The sequence below is a fragment of the Hemitrygon akajei genome, chromosome 10, assembly GCF_048418815.1.
Source record: "Hemitrygon akajei chromosome 10, sHemAka1.3, whole genome shotgun sequence".
NCBI lineage: Eukaryota > Metazoa > Chordata > Chondrichthyes > Myliobatiformes > Dasyatidae > Hemitrygon > Hemitrygon akajei.
Window position 1 is genome coordinate 152884330 of NC_133133.1, and position 14880 is coordinate 152899209.

The following is a 14880-nucleotide window of genomic DNA, read 5'->3' on the forward strand; positions in this document are numbered from 1 at the left end:
TGGTCTCCTGTGCAATGGGAAAGCCAAACCTAGAATGGGTAACTGCTTTGTGGAATGTCTGCAGTGGCAACTCTGTGCTTCCTGGTACCCACCAATGTACTTTCTCATCCCATGTGCACACTGATCTATCTGTGGTCTTTGGGACTATTTCAACAACACCTAGCATAAACTTGGGGAACAGTGTTCTGTACTTTATCAAAATGTACAACTTCGGGTAATTTGATTTCTTGGTCTTTGTCAGAACTGGCTCTTCCATTTATGATTTGACTCAGTTTTCCTTTCAATCAGCACTGTCTATCCTTCTGGGCATTTCCTATGGCTCTGCATTTCATAGTATTTATATGCGTTTGTTTGTGTTCTCACCTCTAACTGCCCTCATTTCACAGCAAGTATGTTCAGATTCATATTCTCATTCTCTCTCTCTCTCTCACCCATTAGCTAGATGACCTTGTTTATAGTTTATCCCCTCAGCAGCTATGACCTCAGTTTATCAGAGATATTGTCTTCATAAACATTGCCTAATCCTCCCTACTACATCTCTACAACTTAAAACTAACTTGGTTTATTTCTTTCCCATTCAACCTAAAATGTGAACTCTGTTTCTTTTTTCCACATATGTGGTGCCATTTACTAAGTGGTTTCAGCATTTTCTGTTTTTATTTCAATCTTCCAGCATTTGGAGCTTTTAGATTGACACTTTACCTCCTCAGAATCAGGTTTAGTATCACTAGCATATGTCATGAAATTAATTTACTTTGTGGCAGCACTACAATGCAATACATGATAAACAGAGAAAACAATGTTCATTGCAGCAAGTATGTGTGTGTGTGTGTATGAAATAAAATAGTTAAGTAAGTACTGCAAAAACAGAAATAGAAAAGTAGTGAGGGGTAGTGTTCATGAGTTCAATGTCCATTCAGAAATCGGATGGCAGAGAGGAAGAACCTGTACCTGGGGGTCCTTAAGGATGGACGCCACCTTTTTAAGGCACCACTTCTTGAAGTTGTCTTGGATACCACGGAGGCTAGTACCCATGATGGAGCTAACTAATTTTACAACCCTCTGCAGCTTACTTTGATCCTGTGCAGTAGCACCCCCCCCCATACTAGATAGTGATGTAGCCAGTTAGAATGATCTTCATGGTACATCTACAGATCCATTGATTTTTTGTCAATTTGTTTTTCATATATTTTGTTGGATTTAACATATTACCATATAGGAATTTAAGTTGACAACTTGCATATTTCCAAATGTAGACAGGATCAGTTTATTCAAATCACTTAGCAACATACAGTGTTTATAGCACACAAAAGTGCTAAGTTGAAAGGTAGGATCTCCAGGATTGTAATCTCAGGATTGCTACCCATGCTACATGCTAGTGAAGCCAGAAATAGGAAGATCATACAGCTTAACATGTTACTGTACAAGGAATGTTTGACGGCTCTGGGTCTGTACTCGCTGGAATTCAGAAGCATGAGGGGGGATCTCATTGAAATCTTTCAGATGTTGGAAGGCCTAAACAGAGTTGATGTGCAAAGGATGCTTCCCATGGTGGGAGAGTCTAGGACAAGAGGGCACAGCCTCAGGATAGAGGGGCACCCTTTCAAACAAAGACGCGGAGAAATTTCTTTTGCCAAAGGGTGGTGAATTTATGGAATTGGTTGCCACATGCAGCTGTGGAGGCCAGGACATTGGGTGTATTTAAGGCAGAAATTGATAGCTTCTTCATTGGACATGGCATCAAAGGTTACGGGGAGAAGGCCAGGAACTGGGGTTGAGGATGAGGTAGAAAAAAATGATCAGCCATGATTGAATGGCAGAGCAATGGACCAGATGGCCTAATTCTGCTCCTCTGTCTTATGGTCTTAACATGTGGCTAAGAAGATGGTGCAGGAGGGAGGACTTCACAGTTTTGGATCATTGGGCTCTCTTCTAGGGAAGGTAGGACCTGTACAGAAGGGATGGTTTGCACCTGGACTGGAGGGGAACTAATATCCTTGCTGGAAAGTTTTCTAGTGCTGCATTGGGTGGGAAGGTGGGGGGGGGGGGTTTAAATTAGAGTTGCAGGGGGAGGGAAACCAGAGCAGATAATGCAATGTTTGTGGGGAAAGATGTTGTTAGGGCTACATAAAAGTTAGGAATGAAAAGGTTGAGCATGGTGGGACTGATGTTCTGGGTTGTGTATACTGTATTTCAGAGCAAGGAGTATTGCATTTTGGCATGGATTAGATTGGCTAAAGGACCTGTTTCTTTGCTGTAGTGTTCTATGACTCTAAAATTGAGCGTTTGATGCACAAAAATGCTGCAAATTCTAGTTATAAAACACTTTGTTTGCTTTTTGCTTCTCTAATTGTCTATTATCTTTGCTGAATAGTGAATGACTAGATAATTTTTGAAGGTTATCCAGTATTCTGTTATTTATTTAATGAAACAATGAAAATGAAACATTAAAAAAAAATTAAATACAGCGAAACCCTGATTTTATGTGCCCCAATTTAACGTGAATTCGGATATAAGGCGATGAGTCATTGGACTCCATGTCCATGTCAGTCTATACTCCCCCTTCTCTAGCCTTGTATCTCTTTTGCCAATCAACTTCCCAGCACTTGGCTTCATCCCTCCCCCTCCTGTCTTCTATCATTTCGGATCTCTCCCTCCGCTCTCACTTTCAAATCTCTTGCTATCTCTTTTTTCCGTTAGTTCTGATGAAGGGTCTCAACCAGATGCTGCCTGGCCTGCTGCGTTCCACCAGTATTTTGTGTGAGCTGTTGGACCTTTCTTTTGCTCAAAATGGAACAAACTGCTAGAAAAAAAAATCTTTTTCTGTGAAAGATGAGCTTCATGCACTTGATGCGTGAACAAAGAAGAGCTACGCCAGTGATACTCTGCCAACGACAAATGCCCAACATGTGAGCACCTGATTCAGCGCGGCCCCTCTTTTCTCGCGATGACATTTTATGGACCCAAATGATCGTGTTATGATGGGGTTTCACTGTAATTTTTAAAGTTAAATATGGATGAACCAGGAGGTTCATAATCTGCTGAGGGCTAGATTTGTGGCATTCAAGCCTGGTGAGTCAGATTTGTACAAGAAAACCAGGTATGACTTACAGAGGGCTAGCTGAAGACCAACGAAACAATTCCAAATGTGGTTAGTGGCTGAGTTGGATGCATATCAGGTTAGCAGTCCATTACTTCTTACAAGGTGAAACCTAACATCATGAATTGAAGTGATGCTTCATTCACAGATGAGCTCAATGAATTTTATGCTCGCTTTGAAAGGGAGAATAAAACTACGGCTTATGAGGATCCCCGCAGCACCCAGTAACCCTGTGAGCTCTGTCTCGGAGGCTGACATTAGGCTGTCTTTCAAGAGGGGGAGTCCTCGCAAGGCAACAGGCCATGATGGAATACCTGTAGGGCTCTGAAAACTGGTGCCAACCAACTGGCAGGGGTATTCAAAGACCTTTTCAATCTCTCATTGCTACAGTCGAAAGTTCCCACCTGCTTCAAAAGGGCAACAATCATAACAGTGCCCAAGAAGAGAAGCGTGAGCTGCTTTAATGACTATCATCCAGTAGCACACATATCTACAGTGATGAAGTGCTTTGAGAGGTTGGTTATGGCTAGAATTAACTCCCTGCTCAGCAAGGATCTGGACCTGCCACAATGTCTACAATGGATGCAGTCTCACTGGCTCTTGGATCATCTGGACAATACAGATGTCAGGATGCTACTTATTGATTTCAGCTCAGTGTTTAACATATCATTCCTAGAGTTCTGATCAAAAAAGATCCAGAACCTGTGCCTCTATATCTCCTTTGTAACTGGATCCTCGATTTCTTAACCAGAAGACCACAAACTGTGCTTATCAGAAATAATATCTTCAATTTGTTGACACTCAACACTGCTGCACCTCAGGGGTGTGTGCTTATCCCACTGTTCTACTCTCCCTACACCCATAACTGTGTGGCTAGGCACAGCCAAATGCCATCTATAAATTTGCTGATGATACATTGTTGGCAGAATTTCAGAAGGTGATGAGAGGGTGTACAGGAGAGAGATAGATCAGCTAGTTGAGTGGTGTCGCAGTAACAACTGTGCACTCAGTGTCAGTAAAACCATAGAACTGATTGTGGACTTCAAAGTGTGTAAGACAAGGAAACACACACCAGTCCTCATTGAGGGATCAGAAGTGGAAAGAGTGAGGTATTTCAAGTAGTTCCTGGGTGTCAATATCTCTGAGGACCTATCCTAGACCCAACATATCGATGCAGCTGTGAAGAAAACATGACAGTGGCTATATTTCATTAGGAGTTTGAGGAAATTTGGTATGTCACCAAAGATGCTCAGAAATTTATACTGATGTACAGTATAGAGCATTCTTACTGACTGGATCAATGTCAGGTACTACACTGGATCGAAATAAGCTGCAGAGAGTTGTAAACTTAGTCATCTCCATCTCCATCATTGGCACTAACCTCTGTAGTATCCAGGATATCTTCAAGGAACGAATACTTGAAAAGGTGGCATCCATCATTAAGGACACCCTCCCCCACCCACCCAGGTCATGTCTTGTTCTCTTTGCTACCATCAGGAAGGAGGTACAGAAGCCTGAGGGCACACACTCAGTGATTCAGGAACAGCTTCTTCCCCTCTGCCATCCGATTTCTGAATGGACATTGAATCCATGAACACTACCTCACTACTTTTATTTCTGTGTTTGCACCACTTATTTAACTATATATATATATATTTAACTTTTAATATATATATACTTACTGTAATTCACTGTTCTTCTATTATTATGTATTGTAAATTTCACAACATATGCTGGTGATATTAAACCTGATTTTGATTCTGATCCTTCAAATTGCCCAAAACTTTGCAGTTTGTGTTTGCAGATTTGAGAGGTGCTCTTGGGGTTGTTTCTGTGGGAATGACTTGCTTCCACTCCAATTTTGTGGTGTCTGAGGTGTCTATTGAGGCCAATGTGGAAACTACATTATTTCATAGGTGAGCAATATAATTACAATTTTAAAAGTTCTAACTTCATATAAATTGAAACCTTCCTTTATACCTATTGTTACGCCTGAGCCCCAAATCTGAGGGGCCGAAGGGTACAAAGTAGTCCCCTCCTTTTTGAGAATCGCAAGATCGCTATTAATTCAGGTCAGGAGACCCAGGAAATGAGAGAAAGACACGCAGAATCCACAAGGGGTTTGGAATGTCCTGGCCCCTCAGCGATACAAAGCCACGGGAAACGGCCATTGTCTCTTGGAGACGGAATTGTGTATTGAGCACTGTGCTATTCATCGAAGCCCTCAAGGAATGAGCAACGTGGGCTGGTTGGGGGATGGCATCATCCCAACCTGATTGACATCTGAGACCCCGTGAGTAAGGATAAAAGAGGGTCTGGGGAACAACCCCTTCAGACGCACCCGGAGAAACGCTAGAAATCCCGTGATAGCATAATAGCGACAGCCGGTGGAAAGCCCACGTACGTCCTTTTCCATTTGCCTCAGAATTGGTGGGCTTCACCACGGAAGAATGGCTTTAGCTAAAAAAAGGAGAAACCAGCCCCAATGACATTTCAAAGGTTCGACATCATAAAAAGGAAAACGGGCAAGTTCTAAAAATCCGTCTCTCTCTCTCCAACCAAAGGCTGCAGCCTGAATGAACTTGAGTGACTTTTATATTTCCATCGGACAATACATTATCCCCTAGACAACGATAGAGCTATTTCTTGTTGATTATTATTATACCCGCGCTTTTAGATTTAGTATTGACGACGTATATTATCTGTATGTTGGCATTGATATTATTTTTGTGTATTTTTATCAATAAATACTGTTAAAAATAGTACCATCAGACTTCAACAGACCTCTCTATCTTTGCTGGTAAGTGACCCTGTTACGGGGTTCGTAACACTATATTTCATCCATCAACCCAATAAACAGAATCAATCTCTGACCTTTCCATTATGGGTTTTAACCTACATTTATTATTCCCTAATTAAGATAAATATTTAAAACATCTGGCCAAGTTTATATTCCTAATTAATGTACAGTAAATGATCTTAAGTTGCTAATAATGTGATATCATCATATGAAGGGTATTGCTGCAATTTGTAGATCAGGATTAGTCATGACACTCTAAAATACAGGCCATTCAAAGCTAATTACTAATCAGCTACTTGAATTTCCATTTGTGTGATTTTAAGGGAATTTCTATCTCTATTTTCTACAATGTACTTATCTAGATCTTGGGATTTCTCCCATTTGTGATGAATGTATATTGAATATAAATTAGGTATCTAGCAGGATCATCTGCTAGAAGTTTTGAAATTGGCCATACCTACATTAATACAGTGCTATGGTGACTTGCACACAGAAGTTTGTGTTTAAATTAGGACATGTGAGGTTCTCTTTGGAAGCTGTGAGAAAAGCTCCCAACTGCCATGTATTTGTGAGGGTGATTAATTGACAATGGCTCAGATTGAGGAACTCACCCCAGAGCAACCACAGAACAGCTGCATTAAAAACCATCTTGCAAGAGATGAAAACATATGGGGAAAGGGGCACATGGCTATCCTATGAGTGGTGCCTTTCCCCAAGTAATCACCTGCTCTAACAGAGTCCTATGCTGTGATTGACACTGGGAGGTGTGGGGTGATTAATGATACAGAGTGGTTCTCATCAAGTAGTTGTCTGTGTTTATGAAAAAGGTGGAACACCCAGTGCTAAGGTTTTAAATATCCCGAGCATTGAAACCCATGGCTGCCAGACACTAAGGAGAGAACAATGTTATTAGAGTGGAGACTCCTTTGAACTAGAGTCTTGTTAGCCACCTTGGTGTACTATGGTCCAGTTAATTTGCAAATGCTGAGAAAACGATTGTAGGTCACATTCAAAATGTTCACTTCATATCTACAATGAGTGACTTGTGATGTTGTTAGTTATGCGACTGACACTAAGGCAAAAGGCAAACAGAAGTGCTCAGGCTAATTTCCCAAAGGGCTTGATTTCACTTGAAAGAGATCATTTGCATGATCCAACCTGGTTATGTTTCTAGTATATGTAATTTGAATATGAAAGAGGAGCACTAATTTGAATATGAAAGATGAGCACTAATGGATCTAATTTTGAAGCTATTTTGATTATCCAAGAACTCAAGTCACACATTTTATGCTTCCTGTTAATGTGCTGTGAGAAAGAGGTCATGCGAGATTGGTCTTAGTTGTTTAATTTTCTGATATATGATGTATATGCAGCTGATTGAGTCAGCTAGTCTCCAATTTGTATGGCAAAAGTCATCATAGTTAGGGTTAATCCATCACTGACATTGTATATGACATGACACAGAACAAACAAAGAAATTCAAACTAAACTAGGCTCAAAGTTCAAAGTAAATTTACTATCAACATACATATATGTCATCATATATAACCTTGAGAGTCCCTCTCGTAAGGGACGTCCTTGTACTCTGAGGCTGTGCCCTCTTGTCCTAGACCCTCCCACCATTTGAAATATCATCTCTACACCTTTAATACTAAGTACTTTTCAATGAGATCCTCCCCCATTCTTCTAAACTCCAACGAGAAGAGGCACAGTGTAATAAAAAGTGCACTTCATTCCTGGGATCATTCTTGTAAATCTCACCAGGGCCCTCTCCAGTGCAAGTGCATTTTCTTAAATAACTACTCACAATACTTCAAATTATATTCCATCTGCCACTTCTTTGCCTATTCTCCTAATCTTCTGCAGGCTTCCTGCTTCCTTAAAATGACCCGCCTCTCCATCAATCTTTATATCATCCACAAACTTGGCCATAAAGCCATCAATTCCATCATCCAGATCATTAATATATAATGTTAAAAGTAATGGGCCCACCACTGACCCATATGAAGCAACATTAATCTTTGTGTGTTAATGATCTGTGTGAAGAGCCAATAAGATAGCATCTGCTGTGGACCTGTTGCTCTGATAGGTAACTGGAGCAAATTCAAGTCGGGACCTGTTGTGCTTCATCACCAGCCTCTCAAAACACTTCATCACTGTGGATGTAAGTGTAACTGGGTGATAGTCATTGAGGAAGGTCACCATGCTCTCCTTGGGTATCATTGAAGCCTGCTTAAAGCAGCCAAACTGCCAAAGTGAGAGGTTGAAGATATCTCTGAACACACCAGCCAGTTTGTCAGCATAGGTCTTCAGTACTCAGACAGGTACCCCTTCCGGACTGGATGCTTTCCTTGGATTCACTCTTCTGAATTCAGCTCGCTCACTATCTTCAGATACTGAGACCAAAGGATCATAAGGAGTTGTGAGGGTTTGTGATGGGTAATTGTGGTCAAGTTTGCAGATGATACCAAGGCAGGTTGGAGGGGCAGGTAGAGTCACAGAGGCAGGAAGTAGGCAGAAGGATTTGGCAACATTCAGGGAGTGGGTAAAGAAATGACAGATGGAATACATTATAGTGAAGTGCAGGGTAATACACTTTGTTAAAGATGCAAGCTATTATGTAAATGGAGAGAAAATTCAGAAATCAGAGTTGTTCAGGGATTTGGGATTTCTATTTCAGGATTCCTTAAGGTAAACTTGAAGGTTGAGTTGGTAGCAAAAAAAGCATATTTAGTGTTGGCATTCATTTTATTTTGAGAGGACAAAAATACAAAAAAAGCTTTATAAGAAACTACGGTAGTTAGATGAGCCAATTTATCCTTGGACATATGAGCCCTGTGCACAACTTTATGTCCAAGGATAAATTGGCTCATTTTTATTCCTGTATAAATCCTATATGTGACAGATGTCATTCTGAGATAGCATCTTTAACTCATATGTTTTGGTCATGTCCGCTTTTGAAAAAATATTGGAAAGACATTTTCGATATTATTTCCACAGTATTGAACATTGATTTACAACCTCATCCTATTACTGCAATTTTTGGTTTACTAATGATGGACTCAATCCATTTATCTTCTGCTTGTCGAATGATTGCATTTCTTACATTAATGGCTAGAAGATCTATTTTGTTGAATTGGAGAGAAATTAATCCCCCTACCGTATTTCATTGGCTTTCTCAAACTATGTTATGTCTAAATTTGGAGAAAATTAGAAGTGTTGTATTTGACCCTTCTATTAAATTTGAAAAGACATGGAGACCATTTATTCAATATTTTCATATGATGTAATTTGACCCTGTTCCAAACCTATTCGTTTTCCTGGTTTTGATTATACATATGTTGAGAGGATCGGAGTTGGCGACACTGATGATTTTGTATTTTTTTTAATAGATACTATAAACAGCCCATTATTCATTATATTTTTTTCCTTTTTTTCTTCCTTATTTTCCTCTTTATTAGTTATTAGGTTGTTAGATTAGTTTTTCTTAGGGTTAAATTTTTTTTCTTTTTCTCTTTTCTGTTTTTTTTACATATATATGATATACCTAGTTTTGCTTTGTTTATATGATATTTGTATCATTCATGATTTGGGAAGACTTAACTATATTGTAACTATTGCTTGTGTATCCTTTCATGTTCAGTTTAAATTTGTAAGTTTGTAATCCCACTATCTATGTATTAATCTTATCATGTTGATATTAATAATAATAATAAAAAGATTGAAAAAGAAAGAAAGAAACTAGTTAGATTACATTGGAATATTGTGAACAGTTCTGGGCCTCATATCTAAGGATGTAGATATGGAGAGGAACAGAGGAGGTTCAGAAGAATGATCCTAGGAATGAAAAGCTTAACATATGAGGAGCATTTGATGTCTCTGGGCCTGTTCTCGATGGAGTTTAGAAGATGAGGTGGCTTTCACTGAAATCATATGGACCCTGAATAGTCTAAATAGAGTGGATGTGGAGAGGATCTTACCATCAGTAAGAGAATCTGTAGTTCAAAGGCACAGCCTCAGAATTAAAAAAAAGAAAGATTTGCTTTTCTTGTCATGTGTACATCAAAACATAGTGAGATGTTTGTATCAATGGTCTATATGGTCACAGATGTGCTGGGGGCAGCCCTCAAGTGTTGCCATGCTTGCAGTGCCAAGAGAAATGCCCACAACTCACTAACCCTAACCTGTATGTCTTTGGAATGTAGGAGGAAACCAGAGCACACAGGGAAACCCACATGGTCACTGGGAGATCATACAAACTCCTTACAGACAGAGGTGGGAATTGAACCTTGATCACTGGTGCTGTAAAACATTACACTAACTGCAATGCTAGTATGCATCCCTTAAAAGAGAGATAAAGAGGAACTTCATTAGCCAGATGGTGGTGAATTTGTGGAATTTGCAGCCACAAATGGTTTAGGGCCAAGTTAGACAAAAATTGATAGATTCTTGACTGATTAGGGTCTTAGGGGTTACAGGCAGAAGGCAGGAGAGTGGTGTTGAAAAAAATCAGCCATAATTGAAATGTGGAGCAGACTTGATGGGCCCATGGCCTAATTCTGCTATAACATTTGGTCTTATTATGTGCAAAAGCATGGTGTACAAAGAAATTGCAAGGTTAATGACAATCCATATGCAACATTTTATTAAATGTCCCCTGTATATATATTTGCATATACACAGTCCTGAACATGAAAAATTTCCTAGCTGCAGAGTATAATACCAGCATTGCTACATTGGGAGTCTCCCAGCATCCAGTGCCTGATTGATGTTATTTCCTAGGCACAAGAGGTACAGCAGATGCTAGAAATCTAGAGCAATGAACACAAGGTGTTGGAGGAGCTCAGCAGGTCAGGCAGCATCTGTGGATGGGAATAAACAGTCAATGTTTCAGGCCAAGACCCTTCATCAAGGAGCACCACTGAGTAGATACTGATACTGTCTCCTTAGTGGGAGAGTCTTAACTGAGAGAAAGCAGCTGCACAAGAAGACAAATTCCTTTTCTGAAGAAGGTGGTAAGTTGAAATTCTCACCCCTGAAAGGCTATGGAGGCGAGATCACTATGTGGGTATTTAAAGTGGAGGTTGATAAATTATTGAATATCAGGAAGATGACATTGTAGAGGAGTTGGAAGTGATAAGCCATGGGCATATCAAATGGTGATGTAGGTTTGATTAACCATGTGGCCTATTTCTGTTCGTATTTTCTTTCAGTGCATGAAAACACTCGTGTTAAGATGCTCATGAATAGCAATGTGTAGGCATTCAAGGGCACTTGACATCACAAAAGTATCCGTAGTCTATTTAACTCCTTGTGTTCACTTTGGCTGTGAAAAGAAGAGAGATTATGAAACCATCTTTTTGTACAGAAGCCACTGTGTTGTCTCCTATTCATCTGTATTGTAAATTGAGACTTTAGTTATAATTGTAGGAACAGCACTGAAGGAATTAAGCATAGCAAAGATTCGGAATGTAATAAACTTGAGAGTCATAGGCATTCTGGTAACACAAACTTTGAAGTTGCATTTATGAGATGCAGCAGTTAGAATGTATAAACCACAATCAGAATCAGATTTAGTATCACTGGCACACTTTATTTCATGAAATTTGTTGTTATTGTGAGGTAGTATTCATGGGTTCAATGTCCATTCAGAAATCTGATGTCAGAGGGGAAGAAGCTGTTCCTCAATCTCTGAGTGTGTGCCTTCAGGTTCCTGTACCTCCTCCGTGATGGTAGCAATGAGAAGAGGGCATGTCCTGGGTGACAGGGGCCATTAATGATGGATAGCAAATTGCCCTTTTGAGGCATCACTTCTTGAAGATGAACTGGATGCAAGGGAGGCTTGTGCCTAGGAAGGAGCTGAGTTCACAACTTTCTGCACCCATGAACACTACCTCACTTTTTTTTATTTTCTGTTGTTTTATCCACTATTCATTTTAACTTAACTATTTAAAAGACATATAATATACTTGATGTAATTCAGTTTTATCTATATTATTTATCATGTATTTCATTGTACTTCTGCTCTAAAGTTAACAAATTTCACGACACATGTCAGTGATATTAAACCAGGTTCTGATTCTGATTCATTTAAGCTGTGCCTAGCCACACAGTCATGGATATAGAGAGAGTAGACCAGTGGGCTAACCATGCATACTCGAGGTGCACCAGTGTTGATTACCAGTGAAGTGGAGATGTTATTTGTGATCTGCATAGACTGTGGTGTTCCGGTGAGGAAGTCGAGGATCCTGTTGCAGGGGGAGGCACAGGGCCCAGGTTTTGGAGCTTTTTGATCAGACCTGTAGAAGTGATAGTATTAAACACTGAGCTGTGATCAATAAACAGCAGCCTGACATTAGTATTAGTATTGTCCTGGTAATCCAAGGCGACGTTAAGAGCCAATGAGATCACATCTGCTGTAGAGTTATTGTGGCGATATGCACATTGTGGTGGATCCGAATTCTTGCTGAGGCAGGAGCTCATTCTAGCCATAACCAACCTCTCAAAGGACTTCATCACAATAGATGTGAATGCTATTGGATGATAGTTATTAAGGCAGCTCACCCTGACATTCTAGGGCATTTATATGATTGTTGCTGTTTTGAAGCAGGTGGAAAAGTCTGACAGTAGCAATTAGAGATTGAAAATATCTTTGAACACACCTGTCAGTTGGTTGGAAGAGGTTTTCAGAATTCTACCAGGTATGCCATCGGGGTCTGTTGCCTTGTGAGGGTTCACTCTAAGATCTTCTGAGATCTCCCTCCAAGACAGAGATCACAGGATCACTGAGTGCTGCATGGACTCATTGCTGCAGCTTCATTCTCCCTTTCAAAGTGTGCATAAAAGATGTTGAGCTAATCTGTGAGTGAAGCATCGCTGTTGTTCATAATGTTAGGTTTCACCTTGTAGAAAGTAATGGCCTGCAAACCCTGCCAGAGCTGACGTGTATCCGATTCCGTCTCTAACCTCAATTGGAATTGTTCTTTTGCTCTTGAGATAGTCTTCTGTAAGTCATACATATCGCCTTGTATAGTCTTGAATGCCACAGATCTAGCCATCAGCAGACTATGAAATTATCCACTGCTTTTGATTCGGGTGTGCACAGTATGTTCTCGAAGGCACACACTCGTCCACACAGGTTTTACTGGAGTAAGTGACAACTGTGTCATATTCATTTTGAAACAGCTTGGAAGTAAAGACGTTTGATAAATGTTGTCTTTGCTTTGGTTGGGGTGAAGAAATATATTGTTGGTGGATATAGTATGCTGGTAGGAGCTTTTGCTTCACCAGCTTATTCCTCTGGAAACTCCTGCTTGCTGCTTGGATCCTCTACTTTCTGCAAGTAGTGCTCAGTTCCTTGAAGAGAGTGTCAAGGTGCCTATCGCCAGAAACATTTTGTTCATGTAGGTCTTTTAAAATGACAAAAATATACTTTGCACTAGCCAATCCATTGCTGTAAAATATTTAAACTTTAGTTAAGAATAATAAATTGCCAAAATATTTATAATTGCACCAGCAGCCAAAATAAATTATCTAGCAATAAACTATAAGCAACTAATGATCCCTTTAGCAGAATTGTTGTGGGGTTCTTTGTTCAATTTAACTGTTGAACTACTTAATTAGAACCTTGGTGTAGACTCTGTGTTACTCCTGTGCTGAGTTTGCATGTCTGGCTGGGAATATTCAGACCATGCAAAAAAGTTAACAGCTGAATGACAGCTGCAGAATCATTACTGGCTGCATTAAGCTAACAAGCATTAACAGCTTGTATATTCTAGCTGGAATAACACCACCAAACATTCAGAGAGCCAAAGAAAAGGAAAAAAGCAACTGGATGATGTCTGACCTCCACTAGGTGGTCCCCTCTGTGGGAAAAAAAACAAAGTGTGCAGCAATTTCCTCAGGAAGATACAGGGAGGTAGCATCATCTATGTTTCTACAAGGCAAAATTCACAGAGCATTCTAATACATAAGCATTAAAATGCTTTCCCTGCAGGAGAGGAGGAAATACTGACCACTAAATTGCCTCCATATCCAAATTGATTAGCCAAGTGCCAGTGTAATAAATTGGCATCAAACCTGTGCTTGCTTTGTGAAGCTAACATGCAATGTCTTTTGGACTCCAATTGTTCAGTATATCTTGCTGAGGCCAATTCTTACTTGACACCATTTCCAGCCACTTTGGTGGATGGACATGAGAAGACAAAGCTGTAGAAAGTTAAAATCATGCATTAGCTGGAATATAGACATTAAAAATGGTAATGCTGGTATGAAATCAGCATTGCCTAATAAATAATGCTATTTTACATGATGCAAGACAGCAGAGCCTGAGCAAATTGGCATTGGAACAGTATGATGACATATGGCATTTTCAATCATCAAGCCTAATTTACATGAATAGTTTGTAATTCAGTTCCTAGGAATTTTTATTTTATTTTTTGTGTATCATGTGGCCTGTCGGGAAGTGGCCTGGTTGAGGGAAGTGCCTGGTGTGAAAAGTGCTAGTCTTTGGCTTGAGAGATTCTGGCAGTTTTGGTAGTTGGATAGTGCAATCGAGAATTGATTAGCAGTTGATTGGCAAGATTTGAATAGCTCAGACTCAGCAGTGAACAGCTGATTGGGCAATCGAGGTCAGGTGATCTTGCAGCTTGCAAAGCTCAAGCAAATGAAAAGAGGGAGAGCTCTAGCGGAGCGGCTTGGTTGAGGGAAGCGCCTGGTGTGTAAAGTGCTAGTCTTTGGCTCGAGAGTCTTCGGCGAGGAGGCTGAGGGAGGAGAATACGCCAGGCACAATTGGAGAGGGTGAAGACATGACTGCTAAGCTGACTCAGTGTGCTACGTGCATGATGTGGGAGGTCAGGGACACTGATGGTGCCCCCGGCTGCTACAGCTGTGGAAAGTGTGTCCAGATTCAGCTTCTGAAGGAGCATGTTGCAGCACTGAAGAAAGAACTGGATGACCTCAGGTTTATTTGCGAAAACAA

At 40.3% G+C, this 14880-nt stretch overlaps 1 protein-coding gene and 1 long non-coding RNA gene across 3 annotated transcripts in view; one reads left to right on the forward strand and one right to left on the reverse strand.

Annotated features, from left to right (window-relative positions):
• Positions 1 to 14880, forward strand: part of LOC140734842 (uncharacterized) — a 124137-nt gene that overhangs the window by 90804 nt on the left and 18453 nt on the right. The gene's annotated exons all lie outside the window — the stretch shown is intronic.
• The window catches only part of LOC140734841 (potassium voltage-gated channel subfamily KQT member 1-like), a 535989-nt gene that overhangs the window by 7470 nt on the left and 513639 nt on the right, over positions 1 to 14880 (reverse strand). The window lies entirely within an intron of this gene.